Source organism: Talpa occidentalis, unplaced genomic scaffold (assembly GCF_014898055.3).
Source record: "Talpa occidentalis isolate TD23 unplaced genomic scaffold, MPIMG_talOcc4v2.1 talOcc4.4, whole genome shotgun sequence".
Classification (NCBI taxonomy): Eukaryota; Metazoa; Chordata; class Mammalia; order Eulipotyphla; family Talpidae; genus Talpa; species Talpa occidentalis.
In genome coordinates, this window is record NW_023604295.1 from 26,961,538 (window position 1) to 26,975,391 (window position 13,854).

The 13,854-nt window shown below is 41.3% G+C and overlaps 1 protein-coding gene across 1 annotated transcript in view; it reads right to left on the bottom strand.

Annotated features, from left to right (window-relative positions):
* ZMAT3 (zinc finger matrin-type 3) overlaps window positions 1–13,854 on the bottom strand; it is a 304,442-nt gene that overhangs the window by 271,082 nt on the left and 19,506 nt on the right. Inside the window, exon 3 of the mRNA XM_037525131.2 lies at window positions 12,492–12,626. The gene's annotated coding sequence lies outside the window, so the exon portion shown is untranslated. The remainder of the gene's footprint in view (window positions 1–12,491; window positions 12,627–13,854) is intronic.

Consider the following 13,854-nt stretch of genomic DNA (forward strand, 5'->3'; position numbering starts at 1 on the left):
TTTTGTCAGATGGGGCAATGAAACGCAGAGTACAGGGCCCCTAAGTTGTACCCCAGCTCCATTCTGGAGTATAATACAGGCAAGAAAAAGGAACACAGATCCAATATACTGATGTTCAATGAACAAACCAGTTTCAGGGAAGCTTATATATATCATATATTCACAAATAAAAACGGGAGTGGATTGCGTAGTTAGAGAAAAGGTTTCAACATTCACAGAAATAGATTTTACAGAATTTCTAAAATAATGACAACATAATGAATCATGGGGGTGGGGTTTTGATAGAGATGGAAGAATGAGGACTTTTGTTTTATTTTCTTACACTTCTGTGCATTCCTTTTTTCATTGAATATATATTATGATTAAAATAATATAAAACATTCTTATTGTTAATTAAATGTTAATTATAAGGCAAAAATATCTTTTGTAAATAAAAAATGCTTGCAAGACAAAATGACATAAAAGGATCTGCTGAAAATCTTTAAAATTCCCTGTCTTTATTTGTAGTTCTACATGGCATAGAACATTGTTATAAATACGATTTTCTTTAATGATAAAAATAAGGAAGGCTTATTGAGAAAAAGCAGCAAGTATAGTATGAATAAAGACAAAAATAAAGCCTCCCACAATCTTCTATGCAATAGCACCATTGTTAACATATAAGTGCATATTATTTTTATTCTATTTTCTATCTATAATCATAGCTATAAATTTTTATTTATAATTATAATAATTATATTTTGTGTCAAAATTGATGTCATGTGTGTATGTATTTATATATAAGATATATATGTATATAGAAGATATATACATAAAGATATACGCATATACAGATATATGCTACACAGACACACACATACATACACTATATATCTTTGTAACCTGATTTTTCTCTTAAAATATATATTGGGTATCTTCCCTAGTCAAGGCTTATCTAACTTTTTTTTAAATAACTCTATAATAGCTAATATATGAGTCCTGGTATTTGTTTAACACCTTTTATATATATATATTTTTTTTTTTTTTTTTAAAGATTTTAAAATTTATTTATGCAAGAACCGGAATATAGGCCAGATGTGCGGGAGGGTGAGAGGATTCACCAGAGACAGAGTGGGGAACAGGACAGGCAGACTGACTGAAATACACTGCTGAGGGGAGCAGCGGGGAGAGAGACAGGAGAGGTCTGCTGAGGCATGTGGCTCAGTTCTCTGGCCAGGGATCGAACACAGTGCTGCTGATAGCTTCATAGTGCTGAGACTTAACCCTTTGCACCACCAGGGAGGATCCTCACAGATGAACATCTTTATCTCACTAGTTATCTGTTTGTTTTCATTTATAATAAATTAATATACTAGAAAATAGACAACATACCAAATCATGATTTATAACAGTGGCATAAAGTTTCATTTGTAGATTATTTTTTTAAAGATTTATTTATTTATGCATACAAGAGCTGGGGTACAGGCCAGAGATGTGGGGGGTGAGAGGATTCACCAGAGACAGAGTGGGGAACAGAACAGGCAGATTGACTGAAATACACTGCTGAGGGGAGCAGCGGGTGAGACAGGAGAGGTCTGCTGTGCCATGTGGGTAGCTCCCTGGCCGGCCGGGGATCGAACTTGTGCTGCAGTAGCTGTGGACAGCTTCATAGGTTGTGTCTTAACCCCTTGTGCCACCAGGGAGGCCCACATTTGTAGATTATTTATATAAAGCTATTGAGTTGAATAGAGGGGGAAATATTAGTACTTGCCACCTGGAAAAGGTAGATGTTAAGAAGGTGAGACTTTAAAGTAGTTGAAGTTTGGGACCTTTTGAGGCAGATGCATTGTTGGTCCTGTTTTGCGGAGAGAGAGTAGAACGGAGAGTCTAGCCTGAAATCACCGGGTACCAGTGACAGAGCTGGCCCTGAACCCAGACGCTGAATTTTAAAGTCTTTTCATTTTAATATGGGCCCCACACAGACAAGGTCACGAATCACCTCTGAAGAGCTTCACCAACTGAACACACTCATGTAAGCAGCACTCAGCTCCAGAAACAGGACCCAGAGGCGCTCTCTTGTACCTTCCTCTGGTCACCCCCCACATCGCCCAAACGCTCCCCATCCTGACTTTCATCATCATAGATTGCATTTACTTGGTCTTGAACTTTAAATGTTACCACACAGTTTGTACATTTTTGCATCTGTTTTTTTCATTCGACATCGTGCTCGGGAGATTTGCCTGTATGTTTGCGGACAAGAGGAGTTTGTTCTTCATTGCCGTATAGTATTCCACTGTGATAGGACACCACCTTTTAGCCATTCCACCGTGTTCGCCATTCAGGTTGCACAAAATCCATGTGTTTTAACCTTGGCGCTCTGCTGCTCACACAGATACCTGCTCATCACAGAGTAAGCAGGACTTTCAAAGAGCTAGAGACCAAAACGGGTGTGAAACACACAAACCCACAATTACAGAGGCTGGTGCTTTCCTAATTGCAAAGCAGCCTTGAGGTGGCCTGGGTGGTGAGTGGTTTGGACAATCTTAACGTTTCTCTTGCAGCATCGTACTTTATAAAGCACTTTTCCCAGCAGCATCTCACCGCCCTACCAATGAGCTGTCAACAAGGAAGCCGAGGCTCAGGGCAGGACTAGACACATCACATGGCCACAAAGAAACTGAGGCAGGCTCTGAACTTGGGTCTCCTGAGCCTGAGTCCTTGGCCTCAGCCTCCTTCCGGGGGCCTGCTGGGCGCTGGAGACCCTTGAGCTGGGGATGGGATTTGAGCTGGCTTCTGAGAAGGATTTGACACCCGAACAGACCCCTGGGTTTGGAGTGAGAGGTTACCTTCCTTCCATTGAGCTTCATGCTATTTTATTTGAAAAACACCAGGAGGGTCCCTGCTTCTCCCCAGGGGGAGGGTGGTGTCCCAAGGATCAGACAAACCCTGCCTGTCATCCTCACCCAGCCGTGTACTTTCACATTCACTGGAGGCGAACTTACAACCACGAGGAGGAAGGCAGCGCCCATGACATTTGCCCCATTTTTCAAAGAGGTGGAGCGACCCGCCCATCGTCACTTGGCGGGCTAAGAACAGGGACCCACGGTCCCCCCTCTCAGACCCAGAGCATGGGCGTTCCTGCAGCTATGCTAGGCCTTGTCCGCTACCCCTGCGGGGCTCTTTTTGAGAACCTCCATATTGAGGCCTTGGGGTCTGCAACAGGGACAAGGGGCCTTGTGATTTTAGGGGCTTCCCTAGGACACCACAGAGGAAAAGTCAGGCCAAGCGGGAGCCATGGCTCCTTCCTCCCGTCACCTGCAGGTTGGGGTCCAGGCAAGGAGGCTGAGGGGTGAGGTGTCAGAGAACCCCCAAGCAGGCTGATTTTACGATAACCTCCCTGGTGGGGTCAGGGGGCTAAATAGACTTCTGGAGCTGGTTTTATATTCTAGAAAGTTCTTCTTGGTGATCAGGGTTGAAAAGGCTGAGCCTCAGGTTGCAGGTTTTGCGGGGCCGTTTCTCAGACCTCAGGTCTCTGCCGAAGGCCTTGCTCTCTTGTCCGCTAGAGCAGGGAAGGGTTGTGTTCCCAGAAGGCCTTACAGTGTGTCCACACTTGGAAAGTGAAATATGCCCCCACGCATAAAAACTACGCCCTCCTTATTTGGGGAGCACCACTCTATTTCAGGGCAGCCCCTTATCTGGGCTGTGTGTCCTGGGGCATCAAAAGCTGGGTCCTGCTTTTGAGGGGCCTCTCTCAGGGCCTGGCACTGTGCCCCTATGGCAGTCAGTGTGCAGGGCTGGTGTGGGTCCTCCATGAGCCAGGCACTGGGGAGGAAGCCCTGGGCTTGCTGCTGGGGGCACGCGCCCAGGGGTGAGGTCTGGGTGGGGCGTGGGAAGCAATGTGGGGGACGGAAGGAAGGGGGAGCTGGTCTTGCCCCCACTCTCACCCTCAGCCAGGTTTTGGCCCTGGGGTTCCTCCCCCAGGAAGCCCTCCTTGGTTCCCACTCTGTAGTGAGGGATGGCCTGCCTCTCTCCCTCCATCTCCTTCTCTTCTCTAAGCTCTCCGGCTTCCCTTCTCTGATGAAGGGGCTGGAAAAGTAGCTGCAAGTCTAAACTCTGTGAGCTGGAGAGCTCCTCCCTCTAGGGTGCTGGGCCCTGAAGAGGCAGCTGCATGCTGGGGTTGGGGGCTGATGCGGGGGTGGGGGCTGGGGCTAGGTCGAGGGCAGACGGGCTGCCCTGCCGTGCTGAAGAGCAGGCTGGACACAGAGCTCCTACCTCTGGACCTTTCTGCCTGTGGGGCACTCAGAGGCCCTGGGACTGAGCTGCTTTTTGGGAGTCCTGTTACACAATGATGCCCCTTTCTGAGTGAATCTAAAGGGGGTCCTTTGGGGTCCAGGACCCTTTTTTTCTTCCCAGAGCTTGGGGCCATGGGAGAAGGCTTGAGACCTCCTGGGCGCAGCCAGAATGACACCAGCCAGGATGGCGGTCAGGCCCCAGCGCTGCTGGACCTCTAGCCACTTCCTGCTTCCTCTGGGGGCTGCCTCTGGCTGGGCAAGTTATCTGGGGGCACCCTGAGTCCTGGGGTGGGGCAGGGGCCCCACGGTGGAGCCCAGGTTTTGCATCAGCGTTCCCTAAGCTGCCTGATGTCCCGTGTGTGCATCTGTGCATTTTTCTGGGGAGAAGCCCCGTATCTTCAGTCCGAGTCCGTGGCTCCCTCCCCGCTCAAAAGCTCTAGGGGCTCCAGTGTGGGATGAGGCCGTGGACCCGGGAAGTGTGGTTTCGTGGCTTGGCTGCAGAGAATACAGTTTCGCCCCACTTAGGAAACCGCAGCTTGGGGGCCGGGCGCTGAGCTCTTTGTGTCTATTGCCGGGCTCCGTGGGCCATCGATTGCTCTCCGGAGATGACAGATTGCTCGCATTTCCGTCCTCTCTCCAATCCCTCATTGAGACGCCTCTGGCTGGCGCTGGCTGCAGGGGCCGTGAACCCCTTTGTTCAGAGAAAACCCCCAAGGTCGAGTGCTGGCATATTGTCAGTCCACAATGGCTTCTGGCACTTTCGATTCTGGGTCCTGGGTCCTTTCATCTCTTTATTCCCCAACATCACCGGCTTCCCAGTTGCCATGGCAACAACAGAATAGGGTCCCCGGAGAGATGGGATTTCCTAGTACTTTCCTGATTTTAGTTCATCCACTGCTCACCCCACCCGGCAAGAACAGGATCATGTCCCACCTCAGACCACTGCCCAGCATGGACGAATCACCAGGCCAGGGCCTGCTGTCCTCCTCAGGCCCCCGTGTGTGCCACGAACTTGAGCTGTCTCCTCACATGTTCGTGACCTCTTCCTGCATCGCTGTGGGCTTCTTCTCATCTCCAGGCCTCAGTCCACTCATTTCAGGCATCTCTAGATGCATGAGGGCTGAGCAGATCTGACAGGGGCCCCTGTACCCCCTGATTTTTGCTTGACAAAGAGCCTTCCCACTCTTGGTATGAGGATCTGGGGAATTTGGGGAGCATGGGGCTCAAGAGAGAAATCAAACAGAGCTTGGCCTGGTAAAGAGGGACTGACAGAACCCCAGGCTGGGAGGAAGTTTGTCCCCTCTTATAGTCACGGCCCTTTTTTGAGGTCAAATGTTTCCTTTTTTGTCCTAGGACCGTGGGTTTAGGAGTGCTTGGAATGACTAGTCCCAGCTTTGGGGTCTCCCGGGGAAGGGGTGGGGATGGCCACTTCCAGGTTGTCAGGAAAAAGCTGTAAGTGACAGAAAGGCGAGAGATCTGTCAGCTATGCGAGCGGCAAAATGCAAGTTCCTTTCGTATTTGCTCTGACAGTGAAAAAATTCACAGACATTTTGTGGGAGGTTCAGAAAATTAAAAGGCACCACTGCTCAGTCTAGGTAACCCATCTGTGACTGCTATGCTGGGTGGAGTGGAGGGGCTGGTGTGGGGGTCGGGGCCTGTTGGGGCCAGCCCCCGCCCACAGCCAGCACCATGGGCTCCTCTTGGGGTGTCCATGGTACTGCCCGCCTCCCAACACTTAGCTCTGACCCCTCAGGACTTATCGCTGTCTGACTCAGTTTCCCCCCAACTCAAGGTAAAGGAACCTCGTTTCTTTTAACTACTATTTATTCTGACTACAAACAGCAGTACCACCCAGAAAATACATAGAAAAAAAATTGAGGTCACCCCAGGGATCCATCGCCCAGAGGTGACCATCCCCCTAAGGCTATGCTGGTGTCAGGCTTACATCAGCTCTCTTAACACAGCCGAAGAAGTGAATTTCTTTCTTCCACCTTGTTTGTGTTTTTTAAGCCGGCTTTGCGATGGCAAGGTTGCATGCTCACTGGAGAAAATTTGGAAAGCACAGAAGAGATTCTCTGGCTTCTTTAACAAAGAAAAGGCAGCTGATAAACCCACGTTCTCCAGGGGAGCTTGATGAACAAGCTGGAATACCTGCCTCTTCCCTGTGGACATTTTGAAATGGACATTTAATAAGTGTGCGGTTGAGGGCATGTTCTGCAGAGGCTTCTGGGTTGTTGTGTAACTGCCAGGAAATCGTGTAGCCAATCCTTCCCCACGTTGTTGTAATGAGTGGCTCTCTCGGTTGGTCTGTTGTGTGTTCGCTTTTGCAGGCAGGTCTTGCCTATTTGCCTGCGACCTACCTCATGAGGCAGGGGCTGTTGTCAATGTCACTGGTGAGGAGTCGGGGTGACCTTGTCTGAGATCGGGGAGCAGGGAGCTGCAGCAGTACTGGGGATCCCTGCCCCCAGTCACTAGGTGATGTCCACGCCTCTGTATATTTAACAAATTTCCTGTTCCACACAAAGCAGCAAATGGCCATCGTTAACAATTCAGAAATGACTGAACAGATTCAAGCATATTCAGAATCCCATTATCCTGGGGGTTTATTTCTGACATTTGATAGCTTTTCGTGCATTGATTATCCCCAAATTTTATAGTTGATGTTATCCTGTTTAGTTTTGAATGATTTAAAAAAATCTAATTTTATGTCATAGTATTGCTGGTCATTAGAGACTCTCAGAAAAACATAATTTGTATTGATTTTTATCAGTCCAGGGAGTGGGGCTGGTTAGTGACTATAATCACTTCCCAGGGGCTCTGGGCTCTCTTTCTGAATTTCAGATTACTCAGGGGCAAACAGCTTCTGCAGAAAAACTGTTTCTATATTCTTTCTTTAAGATCTATTCCCAGAACCTGATTATTGGACTGAGGGTTTTTATAGTTCTTAATTTCTATTGCTGAATTATTTCTAGGTGGCCAGTAACTCTCTACTCTTCAATTAACACCACCCGCTTTACTTCTAAATTAGATTAATAACACTACATTGGTGATACCCAACTGAGGGAGATCCTAACGTTCCCTCAATTTAAAAAGGAAATGAATAAATTTTTTAAATGAGATTAATATAAAATATTGCCTTCATTTGATTTACACTCCTTTTATTCCTAAGGAAGTTGATTTTAAAATTTTTGTTTAGTCATTGAATATCTTCTTTTGTGAATTGTCTGAAGTGCTTTCCAATCACGCTTTTCGCAAAGGTAAAAGTGGTCTATATGTACCTACATCACCCAAAAGATAGCTACTAGATAAATATGGCTGACTGTTAAAATGTGGCTAGTTGAGAAATGAATGAAGGCGGTTTTCCAGGGCAAGGCTTATCACTGACCTCCAGAGGTAAGACCCATGTGATTTCCCCAAAGTGGGAAACTCAACTGCATAATTTGTGGTAGTGGGCCGCTGTGCTCATGGTCTTCCCTGAAAAAAAAAAAGAAAGAAAGAAAAGGTGTCCTTCAAAACACTATGGGCAAGGAGAGAATAAAATGATGTGATCAAAATCTTAAAAAATAAAAACTGCCAGTCAAGAACATTCTATCATGCAAGGCTCGACTTCAAATAAAGGAAGAAATGAAGTCCTTCTCAGACAAACAGAAGTTGAAGCATTTTGCAAACACTAGACCCTTCCTCCAAGAAATGTTTAAAAGAGTAATCTGAATTAAAGAGAGGAAAATACACAAATAACGGAACAAGGAAAAAACAGAACCACAAAAAAAAGGACAAAAGTCAACAACAGACTTTCATATATCACTAATTACTCTTAAGTGTAAGTAGACTGAACTAGCAATGAAAAGGCACAGAGCACTTGGATGGATGAGGAAACAGAATCCAACCTTCTGTTGTTTCCGGGAAACATCCTGAGTTCCAAAGATAAACATAGGCTCAGAATGAAGGGTGGAAAACAATCCTGCATCAAATGGGAAAGAGAGGAAGGCAGGAACAGTCACACTTAGATAAAATAGATTTCCAGCTAAAAAGGTAAGAAAAGACATGGATAGACACTGTGTAATGAGTAAGGGAATAATACATCAGGAAGACATATCACTCCGATCAGTGTATACTCGCCAAATGAAGGAGCATCAAAATATATATACAAATTACTATCAAATCTGAAAACAGACTTCAAGAAAAACCACATTCAAGGCAGAGAAAAGTCAATACTCTACTTTTTACAATGGATGCGTCAACTGAACAGAAAATATGTCAGAACACAACAGCCTTAAACAAATGACTAAATGGGCTTAATGAACACTTATAGGGGAATACACACCAAAAAACCTAAATACATATTCTTCTCAAATACACATTCTCTAAGATTGAGTCCATGTTGGTCACAAGACCAATATCAACAAATTCATGAAGATTGATATACTAAGCAACTTCTTGGGCCATGAAAAGAAAACAGAAAAACCTCTCATATGTGATGACTGACAGCACACTACTGAATGACTAGTGAGTTAATGAGCAATTCAAAGGAAAATTCAAACAATACCTCAAGTCAAGGACACAACATTCCAGAACTTAAAGGACATAGAAAAAGCAATACTAAGAAGTGTGTATAGAGCAGCACAGGCCAAAATCAAGAAACAAGAAAGAGCTCAAATAAATAACCTTATCTCTCCTCAAGAAATTAGAAAAAGAACAACAAAACAAAAAGTCAACAGAAGAAATAATAAAGATTAGAAGAGAAATTAATGAAATAGAAATAAAAAAGACAGTCCAAAAATTAATGGAACCAGAATGGGAAAGATGAGAACAGATGGGGAGGGATCACCATGGATTATCGTGGTGGGATATTGGTGATTTAGTTGTGGAGTGAGGTATGTTATCCTATTGTTCTATAACACATAAAGTGCTGTAAACTAACATAACTTCAATTTGAAAAAAAAAGAAAGATGTTCCTTCAGTAGGTGAATGGATCAACTGTGGCACATCCAGACAATGGAATACTATTCAGTGCTAAAAAGAGATGAGCTACAAGGCATGAAATTACTTGGAGGAACATTAAGCACCAAGTAAAAGAATCCAGCCTGAAAATGCTATATACCCTATGATTCCAAATACACAACATTCCAGAAAAAGTAAACTATGGAGACAGTGAAAAGATCAGTTGTTAGCAGAAAGGAATGATAGGCAAAGATGGCGAATTTCTAAGGCCGTGCAACTGTTCTGTATGATACTAGCATGGTGCATAACATGCCATTGTACATTTATCCAAACTCACAAGATGTACATCAAGAGTAAACTTTAATGTGAACCATGGTCTTTGGGTGACAATAATCTGTCATATAATCCATCAGTTGTAACAAATGTACCATTCTGGTGGGGGATATTGATTATGGCAAAGAGTATTCATGTGTAGAAGCACAGGGTACATGGGGTGGGGGGACCTGTTTTCTTATATTTCTGTGAATCTAAAACTTCTCTTTAAAAGTCTATTAAATTTTTTGAAAAATAGAAATCTACTAATAGGAATGTCCTTAACTTGATGAAACCTACAACATGTATAACACATAATGATGAAATACTGGAAGCACTCGTTTTAAAACTGGAATCAATGCAGGAATACCCAGTATCACAAATTGTATTGGAGAACCAAACAACAGTTAAGACCAATGAAAAAAGAAAAAAGAATTAAGATCCCAGTAGTAACATAAGGGTGTATAAGAAGGGGGAAAAAAACTGTCTGACTTGCAAATATTGATTACCTACATAAAATAATAAAAAATCTGCAGATAATTAGCTAAGGAGCTTACCAATTTATTGGACAAAAATTTAAAAAACAATTGTATTTATATTCTCCAACTCTTAAAAAACAAACTTTTTAAAATTATACCTAAATGTTTTCAAAATGAGAAATGTCAAAAATTAAAAGTAGCAAAAATTCAAAGCACTCTTTTAGGACTAATTCTAACAAAAGAAATCCAAGAGCTGTAAAGAGAGAAATATAAATTTTATTGAGATGCATCTTTAAGATCCAAATAAAAAAGATATACCTGATGGTTCCACAGGTTTAAAATAATTGCAATTAAAAATCCCTAGAAGTTCATTTTGTAGAATTTGACAAACTATTATAATACTAAAATTTACATATGCATGCTTTATTTCTGAATTCTGACTTGATAAACTAAAATTTAAACACAAAACTATAAAAGTTTTAGAATATAGGAAATTTCTTTATAATGTCAAAGAATATGCTCTCTTAAACTGGACACAAGAAACAAAGATTATAAAGGCAGAAAGTAACAAACTTAACTACAGCTGAGAACAGTTATCATCAAAAGACATTGCTGGGGATGCTGCCCTCGGTCAGTGTAGTTCAGGTAGTCAGATTTCCCTGACAGGAAAGACAACCTCAGTCCCAATAACTGGAGATCAGTACAAAGACCATCTCTCTCTTTTGCAATTTCTCACCATTCTGTAGGGAATTAATCATCACCTTTATAATGCCTTCTGGGCTGGCAGGCATTTAGAAATAATAAAGACTTTACCTCAGAGAGAGAGAGAGTTTGTGTCTAGGGAAAAAAAAAATGTCACCTTGAGTGGGTGCTTTGTATAATCACTGACAAGCCTAACATTTGTCCGAAGACAAAAGATTTGTTTTTGTTACATGGCTTTTCAAGATAACAAAAAGGAAAACTGAACATTAAACAACTTTCATAAAAAAATCACCAAAACGTTTTTAAAAGTTAGACAAAATTCAAATATGTATTGTAATCTGTTTCTCCACAAGTGTATTAAATTGTTTACATATTTAATATTTATTAAAACATAAAATTTTAAATGATAGTCTAGCAATGTACCCATTTATTATCAGTATTGTCAGCATTGATCTATAAAAACCACAAATTACATGTAGTAATATGTCATAAATTTCCCATAATTTTAATTTTCTTTCAGTTTCCATTTAGTAAAAGAATATCCAAACAAAATTATTACTTGATGAAAGGGATTTAAAATTTCTTTGAAATCCACTGAAGATCAGTGAGATAAATGACTCTATTATTTGGCCTGGCAGACAACGGGCTAAATGAGAACATCCTAGTCTAAACAATAAAAACATAGTCAAGAAAAAATAGGCAACTTTATTATCTCAAGTCTGGAGAAACAACCCCAAATATTATCATACTACAATTTATGTTCAGAGAAATTGTCATACTATAAGATAGATAAAAATTTTAAAAGCAAAATGAATATATCATGAGGACAAATGTTTCTTTTGAAAATCAGTTATTAGGAGTTTGGGGAAACTACAAAGTCAGTTGGATGTATTTACATTTTTGTTTGTAGTTTTCCCAAACTATTAGTTTTACCAAACATACATAATGTCTGAAAGTTTCCACTTTTAACATTACCCTAAAGATTTACTTTATTAAGTTAATTTACATGTTTTAATACATAATTTGTGTACAAAGGGTATGTGATATTGTGAAAACAAAGCCCCACACAGCTAAAGTTCTATGAAATAAAGATAACAGGAAAGAATAATAAAAAGATAAGCCATTAACTCAAAAAATTACTTGAAATATATGTAATCAACAAAGTAGATTAGTATAATCAGATCTATAGATATAGGTATAAATACGTATACGTATACGTATAGGTATATACACATACATACACAAGCATATGTATAATTCATAAGTATATATACAGTAAAATATGTATTTGTGAATTAACTACATGAGGACAAATTAATTATTTAAGAACAAAACCCAATAGAAAAATAGGCAAAAGTAATGAAAAGAACTGGAAGTAAAATGCTCAATAAACATGTATAATGATGTTTAGTCAATTATCAATGGAACACAATTTTAAGTAAAATTAAAACTTTTATTTTTCAAAAGATAGTGGATGGACAGGATCTTTGAGACATCAGTTTCTACAGGGAGGGATATGAAGGGTAAGTATCTGGAGGGAACAGTCAAATCTGGAGCAGAGCTAGAGAAGTGAATACCACTTTAATTGTGGACTTCCAGTCTTTAGAATTGTAAGAAATAAATTTTTGTAGTTTAATAGTTCAAGTCACCCAGTCTTTGGTATATTTTTATGGCAGCCAAAGAAACCAATAGTGGGGCAAGGGTTATGACGATGTTTCTGGTTTCTGGTTATCGATGTCAACTTGTTTCCTAAGTCTGAAAGTCGTCAACGTGTCTGGAAAGTTACCTGAGTAAATGGCCATAGGTCCCTTTGGGTAAGGACTGAAGCTACCATCCTTGCATGCACATGTTATGGCATCTTAGGGTCCTATCTCTTGGGAATCTGGCCACCCATTCAGTCTCTGGGTTCTGGATCTGAAAACTAACTCAGATTAAAAAAAGAGATAAAAATCAAACAGTAAAAAATTCATCAGTTTGACATGTACCATACAGTGACTAATAGCACATTCACAATATTGTATAACTATTGTCACTAATTCTAAAATATCTTCATTACCTTTAAAAATAATCCCCAAGATTCCCAACCAGAACACTGACATTGGCATAACAATCCTGTCTTAGATGAGTCAATTGTTTATGAAGACTGGTGACTCAAAATACTTAGTCCTAAATATGACTCAAAATATTAAGCCCTAAATGTCTCTTCTCTCATTTCAGGAGATAAAGCCTTTTTTACTTAAAAGGAGACCCTGTGACTTTCACATTTGCTTTGTAAGTGTTAAATTCCCTCAGCATTTTACTCTATCTCTGTAGGGGATCAGTACCACTTAATGATATAATCAGCCAATTTCCTGTCCCCACATATATTGTCCACATACCACCAAAGTCTGAATTCAGAAAAGAGGCAGCCTAGGTGTTCTCTACCAGAGCATTTTCCTAAATCACCACTGGTCAAGTGCTAGCAAGTTGGCTGTCATCTTATGTTAGAAATTATCTTTGCCTCACATGCCACCGGGATGGGGCTGTCATTGCAGCCAAATGGTGAATGATCCAGTCCACAATCATCACTGCTGATGCCTCACTGCATCACTTCAAAGCCTTGAGTAAGAAGAAACTAAGAAGGCATTAGGAGTGTAAGAGATTTATTGGAAATTGACGTCTATGAAAGTTAAAGGGAATGAAGCAGGGTCAGGCAGGAAAAGTCTTCAAACAACAATCCAGAAATGACTATCATGGCCAATGCAAAGGGCACCTCCAGAATTAAGCTGCTAGAACTTTTGCATTCTACTTTATAACATGCTTGAATATAGAAACAATTTTTCAAATTAGTATTCCAGGGGAAAGGAGGAACAGCGTGTTTTGGGATAAATGGACAAAATGCTATAGCAGCAAATAAATCAATTATTCAAAATTGTATGGTACCTCAAAACATATTTCAATTTCTTATTAATTTTCTCTTCTCTCTTGAGATAACAATATCTTAGAGAATCCGGACCCCCATAAATATGTGGATAGAAATAACAAGAGGTTTGCTTGTTCATTTGTTTTTTACTATACTATAAGCTATAAAAGGAAATCATGAAGAGGAAGCACTCAGAATGCAACTACAAAAAGAGAGGGGCAAGAAGGAAATTTCAGGCTAAGGTCAG